Below are 14,412 nucleotides of genomic sequence, written 5' to 3'. Positions count from 1 at the left end.
GATGGACATTAAGTCTCTCACTCTGTCCAAAGTACTTTCACTTACTGTTGCCCAGCTGAGGTGCTAACCCAAGAACAGACATGTACATTAGAAGGCTAGAATAAGCTGAAGTAATATAACATTTTCATAGCATAGCACAGTCTTTCCCTGTCTGGTACACACATGCAGACCCAGACAAATATCAAGTCTGCCATGTAGGCCCAGAGGACATAATTTAGGTATTGAACGTTGATAGCTGTTTACTGTGGGAAAAGGGAAAGACAAAGTGAAGGAAATGGGAAAATTGAGACACACTGACCAAGAAGAAATACATGCACTATAGATGGATGAAGGCAGTGGAAAGATGGATTGGATGGAGAAGAGCCAGGGAAGTTAGTAAAGATTTAATTGAGAGAGATGTGGAGGAAGATGGGTGGAAAACATGTCAAACATTAAAAGAGTGAGGGTGGAAAAGAAAGAAGTGGATTCTCAAAGCTTTTTCACATCTGTCCCTCCATCGTTGCCACTTCTTTGCCACCAGAAATGAATTTGAACAAGTTAAGGGGAGCAATGGATGTCTGCAATTGATGAAGTGTTTTAATCATGCACCTTTGCATACTGTTTTTATAGAAACGTAAAGAGGCATTTCTCTTGTTGAGTTACAGAGAGGTAGTGGAAGAAATAGAGCACGTTTTTGAGGCAAGCTGCATTTCTTAGTTCTTCTTCCTTCTCTGGATCGGTGGCAGATCTAACGTCCTCGTAACAGATACCCTACAGCCCAAACTGGCACAGTCCCCTTACAAACTGAGTCAGAGGAAGAAGTAAATCTTGTGATTAGATTAATTGTGTCATTGTCATTAGTTCAGGCTTCCCAATTGTATATGACACTCCAAGAAAAAGAAGAGAGGGGGAAAAAAAGAGTCCTTTTGCGTGCCTGTGCATGTGTCTCTGTCTGTGTAAAGGGAGTCTGTGTGTCCATACCCATCATTTGCCATTGTATCTACATGTGGCTGTAATGTTAAGTCAATGAATATTTTGAGCTAATATGCCTCCATCAAAGTGGAAGAGGGGGAAGTAGAGGACTACAGTAGTTAGCAAGGTTTGTGATTAGACAACTTGGTGATATCAACGTTTGTACTGTGGGCCTTAGTCTTTTTTCTGATGCCATTTCAGTGGACTGACCTCTTTCTTTGTCACATTTTCCCCCACACACACCCCCCCTCTCTCTTCCATATAGCCACACACTCTTACAGTACAACTCATCTCAATTTCAGCTCCCGCAGCTCGTGTATATTACCTGCTGTTCACACAAGATTGACTCTTATTATTCAGAATAGTCATTTCAGTCGATCTACTGGCTGGTAATTTGCATTTTTATGTCCCATTACTGTATCACAAAGAGTGGAAAGTCACTCATAATAAGAAAATGTCTCTGTAGAGAACTGCCTTTTTGAGACAAAAGGTGTTTTAAGAAGGTTTATGGACTTCTCTTTAGTCATTACTCTGAGATGGCTTCACTTCTCAGCAATATCAGCTATGGATCAGTGAAATGATGCAAAGGTTAGTTGTAACTTGGAGGTCTGTTTGGTAAAAGCACATACGTTATAAAGCAGCTATTTTCAATATTTGTATAAATGTGAACAATGAGTATTTTCCACCCAACTCTGCAGTTCCCCTCTGATCTACTGAGCTTTTAACACAGCATATTTCAGCTTGTTGTTTTTATTTTTTTTAAGGCCCAGAAAAAAAACACAGCTAAACGGAGAGTGAATATTGAACTTACATTCGCCAGGTTGACAGAAATTAATGTTCTTGTTAAATAAGGTTTTTTCCCGTATCTGCTGGACATGTACTCAGGCAACTGTTTGCCATACCATATCAACTTAATTATGTCAGTGATTTGATTTCAGTGTTGTGTTTACAACTTGTTTCCACAGTCTCTCCTGTATAATATAATTGGCAATAATATTTTTGTTCCGGATTTTCCAATGAGAGCTGCTTGCTATCTTTTGTACACAGGGCATCACAAGCAAACACATTTAGACACACATTACACATTTCAAAACTGCACAAAAAGATAAACGGATAAAGAGATGAGCATCAAACCCGCATTAAATAAAATTTGAACACAAAAATATGGGATAAAGACAAATTAAGTTGCTCAGATCTAACCATTGCATGTGCATGTGTAGTTAATCATGGACTCTCATTACAGTAACATTTCAAGATTAGCCAAAGAAAAGATGATCCAACTACATGTCCTGTTGCAGTTTATTCCATTTAGAATGGATCAAAACATTTAAAAGCCTTCTAACAAGCTCTGTTTTGAATAAAATGTCACCTGTTTTATACAATTGTCATATAGGAGACTGTCCACCAGAGTCCAGTGTTCGACTGTTGAACAGAGTCTGCTGCAGGTCAAACTGAGGCTAGAGGAGGAGGAGAGGAGAAAGAAAGGAGGAGTAAGAGGAGGAGGAGTTTGGTGTCTCTGACTTTGTTTGATTGAACTCAACTTTAGTACGTTGCTTAGTTTTCTGTAGTCTCTTGTCACTGTTTGGCCATGAGTCCTGTCCCTCTGTTTTCTAACTCATGTCTCTGACCCGATCTATATCTTTCTCTCTTTTTTCTTTCTCACAATTTCGTATATATATATTCTTTTTGCTTTACTCTTACTTTGCCTCTGCCTCTATTTTACTGTCTCGCCCCTTTCTGACTTTCTCTCCTTTCAACCTTACCACCCCCCCTCCAGTTTCCTTTTACCTCCCCCCCTCCTTTGTATTTCATTGTATCACGTTTGCTCTTCTGGAGATTGTTTTAGGGTGACTTTTTGGCGGGACAGATATTGATTGAGCATGGTGCACTAGTGTGTAGATTTCACCTGTATGGCTGACGAGTCAGTTGGATAAAATCCAATGTGACATTCAAGTTCTCCTCACGTCACTGTCAGCGTTATTGTCCCTGGTCCTAGACAGTAGAGGGACAGGAGGCGTAATGTGTGCAGCAGTAGTAGAACTGTGGGATTACATATGAGGTTGTAAATAATTGAATTTTTACAGATGTCACCTCAGCATGCCTCCAACTACAAGCACAAAAATAGTAGTGTAGGATTTAAAAAAAATCATAGATGTTTTTCTTACCTTGTAGAGCTTTTCTCATGAAGTAATACCTTGATAAAATAATCTGAACATATATATTAGCCAAACTGAGTTGTGATGGTGCATGATGATTCACTCCTTGCTCTAGTTTAATGGTTCACCTATTTTCCTTATCAAGATTGCTCCCTCCTCTTCACTTCTTTCTCTCCTTTCTACCCTTCCTCTCTGCCTTCTCAGCTCCCTCCCTCCCACAATGGTTTCATGTCCCAGGTGACAGAGGGGAGCTGTGCCCTTGAGCGGGCTCTGTGCGGCAGCAGCAGTTCAGTAAATATCTGCTGCACGTGGTGTGTTGCATATGATCTCGACAGAAATTGAGGATACTTCCTAGAATGAAGACAGCGTGATATTTTACAGCTCCTCTGAGATGGCTGAGCTCGCCGAGTGTGTTTGTGAAACCAGGAAAGGAAAGCCAGCCGGGAGACAATTGGATTCGCCCAGAGCCATTTCTATTCCCTTTAAATGTATATATACATATCATTTCTTTTTTTAGGGTTGGATGTCATAAGCATAATACAGTTCTGGAGCAAAGCACTACTTCCCAGAAATATTACAGCGCTTTTGATTGGTACACTTTGGTAATATTTGTGCACACTGATCATATTTAGTCAAGTTGGTGAGGATTAGTCAACACTGAGAAGCTCTTGGTGGACAATAAATATAAGATCTAATATGGTCTTGGATTTAGTTATTGTAATATAATATAAAGGTCTTGTCCAGGTCTTAAAGGCTATGTTACAGTTAAATGATTGTCTAAGCGTATTTGAGTGTTAGCTAGCTCAATAAATCAATCTACTTATTTGGTCATCTTTACCAGTGTTTACTATCAAAATCGCCTATTGCTAATTCCTGTCTGGGAATTTTATCTATAAATGTTCTTTTTAATTGAATTTCCAGAAAATGTACTAGTATATTGCTATCATATATGGCAACTAAACTTTATCAACAGATAAAAAGTCATGTCTAGCTTCAATTTAGAATTAAAAAACTATAAAACAGAAAAAAGAAAGAAAATAAGAGTAAACTAATAATCGAATGAAAAAGAAATACAAAATAGGGACTTATATATATTGATATAAAAAAGATATACATGGATCTACATATACAGTATATACACAAATACATGCTAGAAGTTTTTATCCATATCAACCACCTCTCTGTCTTATATTGTTTATTTTTTCAAATACGCAATTGTATAACTACTTTTAACTTAAAATACACATATGCCACCACTAGAAAAAATATCTCTCTTATAATGTATTAGGCATACTGTTGTGTGATTATGACAGACGCTAGCATAAGAATGACTGAGGTGCTTTGCGTGTGTGAACAGAACTGTGTCAAAAAAGATAATTTTCCATAAGTAGGCTTGACTCCCTTCCTCTTCTGTTGTAACCTCCCTCAGTAGCCATGGTAACCCTGTCGTTTCCAAGGAGGGCTGCTCACTGCAGTGTAAGCGTGAATGGGCCTCTGATCCACCAATCACATGTTCAACTCGCCTCTTCTGGTCCAGAGCATCTGTCACTCCCTCTGTCAGCTCTCACGTACACCACTCTCTGTCTCTCCCTCCTTTTGAATTTCTCTGACCCTCGCTGACTGTCTCTGATGCTTTTTATCTCTCATCTGAAAGTTGATAGCACTGGAAAATACCCATAATGCAGTGGTGCCATTCCTCTGGAATAGTGACAGAATGTGAAAACAGTGGGTGAGGGAGGGATGTCTGTTCTGTATGTTTGTGTGTGTATGATGTTACAGGAAGGGCTGCCAGAACAACAGCATTCCTGCTATAAATAACACTTATGGGTGTGATACTAATGATTATTTATTATCAAAATACTGTAGGCAGAAGGAAAGAGTGACCACATAGCTGTGTGTGCCAGGGATTTTCCATGTGCTGGAAGTTAATGACCACAGCATTTGTTTACACATCTGGAGAGAGCAGCTTTTCCACTGACAATAAAAGTACCTCTTTGACCGAGTATCCCCACAAATTATGCTTTAATTGAACCATTCTGTTGGATGCAAGAGACCATAGCTTGCACCCTGTCACAGACCAGCAGTCAGTGTTTTTATTAACATGATCATGGTCCTTTCTTAAGTGTTTTAGTTGCCTAACCATCCATAACCAAACCTTAACTTATAATGTATTGCCTAAACTATGCTGAAGGCAAGATATACGTTCTTATGCTGTTTTACCGAGATTTAGATGCAAATATTGATACCACTCTCATGTCTGTATGGTAAATACCAAGCTACAGCCGGTTAGCTTAGCTTAGCATAAAGATTGGAAACGGGGAAACAGCTAACCTGGCTCTGTCCAAATGTAACAAAAGCTCACTAATTAACACTTTTTATAATCCGTACAAAAACGGAGGCGTAATACCAGATTTTACAGGCGGTTATGGGTTGGATTTTTTCCCGACCAGGTGCAATTATTGCTGTACGATGACACTGGTTGCCTGGCAACCTCACTTTTTGATGAGTTGATCTATTGTGGAAATACTGATTTGCTTTTTAAAGGTAAAATGGTTTAAGAATGCTTTACAGCTGTGGGTGATAAGATAATCAGATACCACCCACAGGTGTAATAACCCAAGATCAAACATATAACCTGGATTCGGTAGCTATGCTGAACGTTACACTTAACCTCAACTCAGATCACAGATAGTGATCAGAGTCAAGCCCTTTACATAGATTTCCCAGGAGAGCAGTGAGTATACTTGGCTGCTATCGTCCTGCTATCGTGTTGGGGCTCAGCTTTGAGAAGGATTTGTGAGGAGAAATCGGTGGGGGTGAGCTTCTCATCTCTGAGCTCCCACTCAGCTGACTGCAGTGGGGCGTGACTGCTGAGGGGTGAGAGGTGGGAGGACAGAGGGTGTCCCTAATACCAAAGGAAAAGCCCCTAATCCTCTGTTAAAGTGTCCCCATTGGCTGTTTGGCGTGGGGGGGTCCACTCGCCCCAAAATAGCGTCTGGTGTTATTGTTCTTCTCTGTCGTTACTGGATTTGTTAACCCCGCTAATAGTCGCACGTATTTCTACTGTTAGCTCCCATGCATTGAGATCCCTGTGGTTGATTTCATGCAACCAGGTAGCAAGCAAGCCCAGCCTGGAAATACACTCACAACACACACACACTAATGCTGGTCTTTGTTAGGGGGGGGGGGAGCTGATAAGCAGGATGACAATAAAGAGCTGCTGGTAGAGACTGAGGGAGGAAGGGAGAGTGAACCAGCGAGAATGAGTGGGAGGGAGAGTGGGTGGGATAACAAGAGAGATGGGGGTTGACATATCACAGTCGAGTCACTTTAGCTAAAGTATTTGTTTCAGCTGCTATTTTCAGTTTGACCCCTCTCCCTGCTCGTCTCCCCAACCTTGGATATCAAGATCTCATTGAAACCCCCCACCACCACCATCCCCTTCAGAGTAAATGAAGGTGAGGAAGAAAAGGAAGGAGGCAGAGAGGGAGGGAGAAGCCTCAGCAATTATGGTAAGTCAGGGTGCTCCTCCTGCACCCTCCCCGCTTGTAGGTGCTTTCTGGGGCAGGGGCCAGCTTCTGCGAGGCGGCAGGGATTTACCCTTGTTGACATGTATTTTTTTTTAAAGACAGATAGAGAGAGGACAGGGAGGGAGAGAGGTAGCAGAGGGGATTTGTTGTGTGTCCTTTCTGCAGCGTGAAAGGCGCTCAACGCTTTGTTTACTCATCACTGAAGAGATAGAACCCCTCTCTTTTACTTTCCTCTCCACCCGGCATCCCCCCCCTCCTACTCACTACTACTTCCAGTGCTCGCATTTGTTGGTGTGCTTTGATTTTTTTTTTTACCTGAGCCAGTGGCACCTTGCTCTTTCCTCTGAGTGGTATGGATGCCCGTGAGGTTAAGATAAGGACAGAACTGATTGACTGACTGAGTAGATGACTGGTTGGCTGTTTGGCTGCTTGGCTTCTCGGCCACTCTGAGCTCAGGTTTCACTCCTCTTCATACAGCGGAGAGAAAGAAAGAGGGAGAGAAAGTGAACATGGCTGTGGAAGAGGGTGTTGTCTTCCTAACACAAGTGAGTAGTGGATTTATTCATACATTTGTAACAGTGTTTTTTTTCAAACAATGTAGATTTGTGTTGTGATTTGGTATTATCTTGAAAACAATATAAGAGAGGTTACTGACTGTCTCAGAGGTTGATGTTGTGAGTTCAGTGGTGCACTAAAACCGCTTGAATGACCTAGTCCTGTATTATTCAATATGACATGCATGGTGTTTGGGTGTGTTTGAACATGGGGAGCTGATCTGCTGCAGTCCGATGTAAAGTGTATGTTTGTTTTGCAGGGTAATAACAGGAGTTTTTCAGCAGACATCAGGGAGTTTGGTGCCTCAAAAGTTAATTGCCCATGCACCTGCATGTTCATGCTGTATGAAATAGAGTGTTTGTGTAATTTATTGAGCAAGTTGGATACTTTTTCTTTTTAAAGGAATAGTTTGACATTTTCTTTTGGCTCACTTTTTTTCTTAGACACAGATTTAACAAACAAGATGTGTTAATTAGTGAGCATTTTTTTTCTCTTTTGGACAGAGCTAGGCTAGCTGTTTCCATGTTTCCGGTATTTATGCTAAGCTAAGCTAACCGTGCCCTGCGTCCAGCTTCATATTTAGCATACAAACATGAGACTGGTATCAATGTTTTCATTAAACTGCCAGCAAGATAGAAAATAATAGTTTTTCCCAAATATATTCCTTTTAATATGGATTAAAAATAATGTTTGTAGTGCTTTGGGGATTTCTCTCACCAGTATCTTAAAGCAGCTTCATTCATTTACTCTCTCAGTCATTTCTCCTAGTGGCCATTAGAGGGCATGACACATTCAACCACTTTTTTCATCTTTGTGGTGCTCCTGGTGCTTTCCATCAGCAACACTACTAAAATAGAGGGATGTTTTAGAGTGATGTTAACAGACATCGGTGCACTTTACATGAAAGATCTTGTACATTTTAAATCTGAGGAGGCTCTTAAATCTCAAGACTCCTGTTATAGATTACCATTCATTGTGTTGCCAATAATGTGCTTTGCATCCATACCTCTTAAAGCCGTAATAATGATTTTCTGGTGACAGTGAAATGGGGGCATCAATTCATCAATAGTGTTGCTATATATTAAGCCTTGAGAGACAGAGAGCAATCAGGATACTATGAGTAACTAAGCAGCAAAGAGGGGTTTAAGAAGTTTGACAGTTAAGAGATGAGAGAACTAGATGTGGAGGTTGGCGGGGTGAGGTTCTTTGGCACTGGTGGGTGTTGTGGCCAGCCACTGGATGCCCCTGGCTTTGTGCGAGTAGAGCTGTGGAGCTCTGTGTGTTTTGTACTGTCAGGAGAGAAGGGGATAAAGTGAAACAATACAGCCTCTGCTGGTCTGGCTCCCCTCTTCTAAGCTTGCTCAGTTCACCCAGAGCCTACAGCAATGGCATCAACATGCCCTGTGTTGTCTGTGTTTGTGTGTACATATTTTTCCTGCATGTGTTTTAAGTGAACACTGTCCTAAAGTGTGTGCAGACATGTGTGCCGTGCAAAATGCTTTTGAAAAATGCTCGAGTGCCAAACTGACATCATCGCAGTCTGGCGGCCCGGAGATATCAGTCTTTATACATCTAAACGGCCGCTATCCATCTAGACTATCAGTGTGTTGATGTCATGAGGAGAAGTGCCAAGTACAGATTCAGCAGAAATAAAAACAAACACTTTGCAGCGTAATGAATCTCCATGCCTAGAATAAAGGAATGATGTGAACCACCCAAAAACCTGACTGCTCAGCTTCTATTGGAGATCATAACAGATACGGTGTCTCAATTCCATACTACATACTACTTGTATTACTATAAGTACTATGTATTATATTGTATTTTGCAGTTAAGATAAGATGTTAAATTTTTTTTTTTTTTTTTTTTTTTTTATTTCTAATATTTTGCAGCTGCAGGTAGCTCCTCCATTTTCTTTGTCTAAGTCATTGTGGGATGATAGCGTTCATCAACAGCTACCTCATAAATCATGTGTGTGTTGTTTTATAGGGGTGATAACTTTTAATTACCGATCGGTATCTGCCTCACAAATATAGGTAGGGCTATAAGACCGGGTTTGCAGATTGGGCTTAAATGGGTTGTTTATCGTTAAAGATTTTGATTGAAAAGTCTGACTCTTAAAAATAAGAAATAGATGTGCAGTAATCTGATAAAACCTACATAGTACATCCCTTCAACAGGCAATACTAAAATTCTCCTCTCCCTTTTAAAGAGCATCTGCAGACACCAGTCAGTGACCAGAGGGCATTTTTAATTACAACTGAGATGGTTAATTGGAATTTACAGCGACTTACCCAGAAATTAGCTGCATTTTTGACTTTGTACTACTGTAATTGGGAATGCTAAATATCCAGCTTTTCCAGTTATTACATGTGTGTCAGATTTCTCTCTCTCTCTCGCTCTCTCTCTCTCTCTCTCTCTCTCTCTCTCATCCTCTCCCTTCTATCTAATATTAGATTAATGCTTTCCTTCAGGCTTAACCTAGTCTTTAATGTCCCCATTTTATTTGAACCTTTTGATCTTTGAAGGCTTAATGATATTTCTTTTACTAATCTCTTTCCCTGTCCTGTGTAATACTTCATTCACAAAGTCTTCAAGATCCCTCATGTTGGACATAGATGGGATGTGGATGGAGGGTTGGACATGTTGGTCACTGGTTTTCACTGCAGGCATTAAGGGATAAACTGACGAGAGCAATGAATAGTGCTTTATGGATGAAGACTACTTAATCTGTTGGCACATGCAGAAGGGAAAGCAAAGAGCACTGCTTGATATTGATAATCCTACGGCCCGCCTGCAGGCCCGGCTGACTTTCTGTCTCTCAGAGGCTGTAGCAGGCTCTGATTTGTATCATATGAAGCTAGACAATCTAAAGAATCCAATGGTACCAACCACACCATGCTAGGTTGTCAGAAAGGTGGCTAAATAATGCTCCAAAGTTAGGCAAAATTAGGCAAAATTCCCTTGACCTCTCTCAAGATATATTCTATGGGTACCCACGAGTCTCCCCTTTACAGAATACCCACTCTTTGCTAATTCCATGCAGTTAACCATGCAGTTTTTTTTTTCCAGCCTATTCTAAAATGTTATACTGGGGTGTTGGAATTGCATAAATTAGATATTTCTGGGAAGCTGCGACTCTTCTGGATTCATGAGAGCAATTGTATTCCTGTGTGATAATGTTACTCCCCATAGCAGCCTTTCAATTTGGTGAGACTATTTTCTGAAACTTGTGTCACTGTATAAAATGACCTGTTGTGACCTCTAGGATAATCCCAGCCTCATGGAACTTTACATCCACAAACTAGAGACCTCTGGCATACAGCTGATATGTATGATTTAGGTATATTCACAATAAGGGGGTTTCTGAGCAGTTCCAGAACAGAAGTGCTTGCCATCCAATCGCCGAAAAATGCAATTCTTGCAGAAATCCCACATGATACCAAATCAGAGTTTTCCTCAATGTCTTTTTGTCTTAATGGGGTATTTTGGAGGGATTTCTGACCATTTGTATCAATTCTCAAGCGGTAGAAAAATGGTTCAAATGTGCACCAAATCTGTGGAACAATATTATCAACCCAAAAAACTTCTGCAACAATTTATGAGACTTAAGTGAGCATAATAATGGCCATCATAAACTCATATCATAATGTACTAAGCCCTTATACCCTTTTTTATTCTTTTCTATTCTTCTTTTATACACAATTTATTTTTCCGTCAGGAACACTTTCGTCATAGATTTAACCATTTATTGTAACAAACGGAAATACAGTTATACTTGGCGCTGATGGCTCCGCTCTTGATAATGCTCCCTGGACCAGCCAAGCAGCATGCTAAGCTGAAACAGGGAGCGCTATGCAGAAACCCCATTGGGTATAAAAAAAAGTGAGCCAAAAGAAAGACATTGAAAAACATTTTAAACTTTGAGTGATGTCAGGACTCTGAACTAGGAAGGTGGAGGCTGGGGTGGTGGAGGCAAAGCGTTGCCAGCAGCAGCAGTAAGTGAAGCAGAGTCAGTGTAGCAAGGACCAGTGAGGAAGGAGGCATATTTAAAAGGACCGCCTGGATGTGAGAATGGCTGTGATTGGTGTGTGTCTGATAGGAATAATAATTCAATTAGCGGGTGTATGACTTCCGTGTCCTGCATGAACTAACGCTAAGCTTAATTAATTAATTCATGTTTATTTCTGATTTATGACTTGAAAGACATGACACAAAGTGCTGAGCTGTATGCCAAATTAATCCTCAGGTTTCCATCTTTCAAATGCTGTAAACCTGTGCGGAATCTACTGTTGACCTGCTATCATCCCTAAACATTTCCTATCCCTCACCCCTATCCCTTTAGAAAAAGGGGGCGGAATGCTAAGGGGTTAAAAGATTATTGCAAAACGATGTCCTATGAAAAAACTATTAAAAATGCTCTTAGACCCCCATATTTTTAGAGATGTATGATGTTGTATCTACAGTATTTCTGAAGTGACATTATGTGCATTTGTTGTATGGTCTTAGTTTTTGGTCTCTATTAAATATCTGTGTGCAAGACTACAGTAATACATGCCATGTTTGACTTACATAATATTTGATAGTGTAAATCACTGAGCAGTTGCATTGCATGTTGCCGGTCCACAGCAGTGTGACCTGTGTGTTTCCATGTCAGAGGTTTTAGAGTGTCAAGCATTTGGTGACACTCAACAAAGCCTGAGAGTCATAGGTCACACAGGCGTGCTATACACTGCATGGCACACACATGACGGTTATGTAAGAAACAGGACAACTGTTGGGATGTGTACCAGCATGTAAACACACACACACACACACACACATACACACACACACACACACACACACACACACACACACACAACGCGGAGAGACTTTGACTGAATAATTGATGATGAAGCTAGGACTGATGGTGATATTCTGAGTGAATATGAAGATTATCTTGAAGTTTAAGTTGGGCATTAACTGGCTTTCAGTCATTTAAAGTATTGCAGAAAGTCAAGTAAACCTATTTATAGTGCACTTTTATAAACAATAAGGGTGACTTGAGTGCTCTACCAGAGGTTAAAAATACAATAAGATGAATACAAGAAAACAATACTAAAGAAATCAATAACTAAAAATGAAAAAGTAAGAAAGAAATCCAGCACGACTGTTGGAGTTCTGCGTCTGTTGGAGTTCTGAGTCTTGTAAATTGTATAAGTACAATGGAAATTCATGTGAGAGTAAATATAGCAATCATGAGATTGTACTTTAAATAGATCTTTATTTTATATCTTTATAAACATTTAATATATATATATATATATTGGAACAGAAACACTTTTTCTTTATGTTCTCTTAAAACTTCTTTAAAAAACTGCCCTGGCAAATAGTTTTTGTTTAACAGCAGAAGAAGAAGATGGAGAAGAACTGCAAGGAGAAGAAGAAAGAAAAGAGATTGTAAAATGTATATGTTAATGTAAACATTTAAAGAGAGAGTGTATGAAGTTTCTTTCAAGGGGATGACCACCATGACCTTGCTCAGTGTATATTCCCTTTTTGCTGGCATGTTTTCTCATCACAAAGACATTGTTTTCATTCCTGCAGGGCAGCAATTGTAAACAATAGTCACTATGAATCATATCGACAGCATATGATATGTAGACATAACGTAGAAGTATAGTAGAATAAGTGCAGGGAGTTGACTTCAGTGACAGTGTTGAGATGGGACGCTGTGATGACAGAGAGCTGGTGGAGAGTGCCTGCTGGCTGGGTTTAGACTGGATGGGAGCCAAAGTGTTTCTAACAGGTCATCATGAAGGACACTGGTTCTTGGTGTCCATCGGTGTTTCCTCTATGTTGATTTTATAGTGGCAGCCCACCGTGGCAAAATTTCTGCCACCACGGTATCAGAAATAGGGCTGTACAAAAAATGTAGTCGCGGTTGCCTTTTAGTAGAACTATTCAGAGGTTATTGAGCCCATCCAGTTTAACTCCACATACTGTTGTGTTGATGTAGTTTATTGTCAAAACGTTCGCTTTCTTCCGAGTCAACTATAAAATGAACATTTCCACTAAATACGTCAACGCGGTGGGTCTGTTCTAAGTGTAGACCTGTTGTAGATGTTAAGTGCCCTATATATAGTTCCTCAAAAAATACAGTTCAATCACAACTGAAAATATGCCCCATTGTGTGTGAATAGAGGTGAATACATATATTAGTTTGTGTAGCAGCAAAGTGTCAGTTCCGTTTCATACGTAAAACATTTGAAAAAAAAAATCCTAAAGGAAACACTGTCCATGATTAACAAGAATTTGATATAGTGGTCTGTTGATTTATAATATAGAATCAAATCATATTTAGATGATATTCAATTATGTCATATTTAGATAATGATGAATTGCAAGCTTGTTTTGTAAGTCTTGTTGGTTTGCCGTTCATTGCTGTGGAAATGTCGGTCCTTTCTCATGGTTGGCATCCAGAATAATAGAAACCAAACACAATCTAGTACACAAGCAGAATGATCATGATGGTTCAGGCCCTGTGCCAGTGACTGTCTGTTGTATCATGACTTTTCTCAAGGCCACGAGAACAGAAATATCGTCAGTGGTTCAGTGCTATCAAAGAGTTCTCTGGTTGGGGTTATAGAAAAAGGAAGCAATTTCTAGATGTTGGCTGATATGAGCTTTAGCTTAATGGTTTCTTGTATTCAGGGAAATACTTGGTTTCCAGTAAACGCTGCTTTATCTGCTATTATTTAGTTTGTGCATGAGCACACATAGACACAAATATTTTCCGCTCACAGTTTTATATAGCTTATCACTTGAACAATCTGATGCTGTATGTTTTGTTCACTCACATTTTGGCTTTGGGTCAGATCCTTCTATGTTCGTCACAGTTATTTTTGGAAAAGCACGGCGGAGGGGGAGGCGGAGGGGGAGGGGGAGGCGGAGAGTACAATGTTGGATAACCGCTTGTACCGTTTGGCCCTGCTGAGTTTATCCTAAGTGTCATTGGACGCAAGGCTAAATTTAGCAGGTCTGGGCTTTTGATAATTCAGGGGAATTTGGTTTTTGAGCCTCTATTATGAAGCGGCGTATCACAGCTTCTCTCCCTCCTGCTCTCAGCAGCTCCAGTGCTGAGTTTTACTAAATGCTCTTTGCAAGGCTGCTTCGAAGAAGACAAAATGTGCAGAGTTTGCTGTGTGTCATTTTATGTCAAACCAAATGTCCTAGGA

The 14,412-nt window shown here is 40.1% G+C and overlaps 1 protein-coding gene across 1 annotated transcript in view; it reads left to right on the top strand.

Moving 5' to 3' along the window:
• LOC120548254 (ankyrin-3-like) overlaps positions 1-14,412 on the top strand; it is a 100,142-nt gene that overhangs the window by 18,813 nt on the left and 66,917 nt on the right.

The sequence above is a fragment of the Perca fluviatilis genome, chromosome 19 (assembly GCF_010015445.1).
Source record: "Perca fluviatilis chromosome 19, GENO_Pfluv_1.0, whole genome shotgun sequence".
In the NCBI taxonomy this organism is placed as follows: domain Eukaryota; kingdom Metazoa; phylum Chordata; class Actinopteri; order Perciformes; family Percidae; genus Perca; species Perca fluviatilis.
This window is presented reverse-complemented; position numbering and strand designations above follow the sequence as displayed.